Raw genomic sequence first — 3,913 nt, 5'->3', positions numbered from 1 at the left:
CGCATTATGCAACAACAATGGTATATACTCACACATTATGTACAACAATGGTATATACTCACACATCATGTACAACAATTGTATATACCACACACATTATGTACAACAATGGTATATACTCACACATTATGTGTACAACAATGGTATATATTCACACATTATGTACAACAATGGTATATACTCAACACATTATGTACAACAATGGTATATACTTACACATTATGTACAACAATGGTATATACTCACACACTATGTACAACAATGGTATATGCACTCACACATTATGTACAACAATGGTATATACTCACACATTATGTACAACAATGGTATACACTCACATTATGTACAACAACAATGGTATATACTCACACTTAATGTACAACAATGGTATATACTCACACATTATGTACAACAATGGTATATACTCACACATTATGTACAACACTGGTATATACTCTAACACATTATGTACAACAATGGTATATACTCACACATTATGTACAACAATGGTATATACTCACACATTATGTACAACAATGGTATATACTCACATATTATGTACAAACAATGGTATATATGCTCACATTATTATGTACAACGATTGGTATATACTCACACATTATGTACAACAGTGGTATATACTCACACATTATGTACAACAATGGTATATACCTCACACATTATGTACAACATTGGTATACACTCACACATTATGTACAACAATGGTATATACTCACGCATAATATGTGCAACAGTGGTATATACTACTAACACATTATGTACAACAGTGGTATATACTCACACATTATGTACAACAATGGTATATACTCACACATTATGTACAACAGTGGTATATACTCACACATTATGTACAACAGTGGTATACACTCACACATTATGTACAACAATGGTATATACTCACACATAATGTACAACAGTGGTATATACTAACACATTATGTACAACAGTGGTATATACTCACACGTTATGTACAACAATGGTATATACTCACATTATTATGTACAACAATGGTATATACTCACGCATAATGTACAACACTGGTATATACTCACACATCGTATGTACAAACAATGGTATATACTCACACATTATGTACAACAGTGGTATATACTCTCACACATTATGTACAACAGTGGTATATACTCACACATTATGTACAACAGTGGTATATACTCACACAATATGTACAACAGTGGTATATACTCACACATTATGTACAACAGTGGTATACACTCACACATTATGTACAACAGTGGTATATACTCACACATTATGTACAACAATGGTATATACTCACACATTATGTACAACAATGGTATATACTCACACATTATGTACAAGAGTGGTATACACTCATACATCATGTACAACAATGGTATATACTCACACATTATGTACAACAATGGTATATACTCACACATTATGTACAACAATGGTATATACTCACACATCATGTACAACAGTGGTATATACTCATACATCATGTACAACAATGGTATATACTCACACATTATGTACAACAATGGTATATACTCACACATTATGTACAACAATGGTATATACTCACACATTATGTACAACAATGGTAGATACTCATACATCATGTACAACAATGGTATATACTGACACATTATGTACAACAGTGCTATATACTAACACATTATGTACAACAATGGTATATACTCACACATTATGTACAACAATGGTATATACTCACACATTATGTACAACAGTGGTATACACTCACACATCATGTACAACAATGGTATATACTCATACATTATGTACAACAATAATTGTTGGGCTATACAACAACATATTATGAAAGAAACTTTTAATTTAATTCAAAAATACGTGAAAACAAAGAATACTGTAAAAATGCATATCAGTATATAATGTTGAAAACTGTGAAAAAAAAACAAATATAGAAGAATAAATAGAATAAATAACAAATAAACTGAAACAATAATTGGCCTGAGTCAGGTTTATACAACGTCAATATAAGAAGAAATTAAGCTACAGCTAGTTAACAATGTGAATACTATAATATATTAAGCTACAGCTAGTTAACAATATGAATACTCTAATATATTAAGCTACAGCTAGTTAACAATGTGAATACTAGAATAGTTTAGACTACAGCTATTTAACAATGTGAATACTAGAATAGTTTAGGCTACAGCTATTTAACAATGAGAATACTAAAATAGTTTAGGCTACAGCTAGTTAACAATGTGATTACTAAGATAGTTTAGGCTACAGCTATTTAACAATGTGATTACTAAGATAGTTTAGGCTACAGCTATTTAACAATGTGAATACTAGAATAGTTTAGGCTAAAGCTAGTTAACAATGTGATTACTAAGATAGTTTAGGCTACAGCTATTTAACAATGTGAATACTAGAATAGTTTAGGCTACAGCTAGTTAACAATGTGATTACTAAGATAGTTTAGGCTACAGCCATTTAACAATGTGAATTCAAGAATAGTTTAGGCTCAGCTAGTTAACAATGTGAATACTAGAATAGTTTTGGCTACAGCTAGTTAAGAATGTGAATACTAGAATAGTTTAGGCTACAGTTATTTAACAATGTGAATACTAGAATAGTTTTGGCTACAGCTATTTAACAACGTGAATACTAGGATAGTTTTGGCTTCAGCTATTTAACAACGTGAATACTAGAATATTTTAGCTACAGCTAGTTAACAATGTGAATACTAGAATAGTTTAGGCTACAGCTAGTTAACAATGTGATTACTAGGATAGTTTTGGCTACAGCTATTTAACAACGTGAATACTAGAATAGTTTAGGCTACAGCTATTTAACAATGTGAATACTAGAATAGTTTTGGCTACAGCTATTTAACAACGTGAATACTAGGATAGTTTTGGCTACAGCTATTTAACAACGTGAATACTAGGATAGTTTTGGATACAGCTAGTTAACAATGTGAATAGTAGAATAGTTTAGGCTACAGCTAGTTAACAATGTGAATACTAGAATAGTTTTGGCTACAGCTATTTAACAATGTGAATACTAGAATAGTTTGGCTACAGCTATTTAACAATGTGAATACCAGGATATTTTAGGCTACAGCTAGTTAACAATGTGAATACTAGTATAGTTTAGGCTACAGCTAGTTAACAATGTGATTACTAAGATAGTTTAGGCTACAGCTAGTTAACAATGTGAATACTAGAATAGTTTAGGCTACAGCTAGTTAACAATGTGATTACTAAGATAGTTTTGGCTATAGCTATTTAACAACGTGAATACTAGGATATTTTTGGCTACAGCTAGTTAACAATGTGAATACTAGAATAGTTTAGGCTACAACTATTTAACAATGTGAATACTACAATAGTTTAGGCTACAGATATTTAACAATGTGAATACTAGAATAGTTTAGGCTACAGCTATTTAACAATGTGAATACTAGAATAGTTTAGGCTACAGCTAGTTAACAATGTGAATACAAGAATAGTTTTGGCTACAGCTAGTTAACAATGTGAATAGTAGAATAGTTTAGGCTACAGCTAGTTAACAATGTGAATACTAGAATAGTTTTGGCTACAGCTATTTAACAATGTGAATACTAGAATAGTTTAGGCTACAGCTAGTTAACAATGTGAATACTAGAATAGTTTAGGCTACAGCTAGTTAACAATGTGAATCCTAGAATAGTTTAGGCTACAACTATTTAACAATGTGAATACTAGAATAGTTTTGGCTACAGCCTATTTAACAACATGAATACTAAGATAGTTTTGGCTACAGCTATTTAACAATGTGAATACCAGAATAGTTTAGGCTACAGCTAGTTAACAATGTGAATACTAGAATAGTTTAAGCTACAACTATTTAACAATGTGAATACTAGAATAGTTTA

The sequence above is a fragment of the Tachypleus tridentatus genome, unplaced genomic scaffold, assembly GCF_004210375.1.
Source record: "Tachypleus tridentatus isolate NWPU-2018 unplaced genomic scaffold, ASM421037v1 Hic_cluster_1, whole genome shotgun sequence".
NCBI lineage: Eukaryota > Metazoa > Arthropoda > Merostomata > Xiphosura > Limulidae > Tachypleus > Tachypleus tridentatus.
This window is presented reverse-complemented; position numbering follows the sequence as displayed.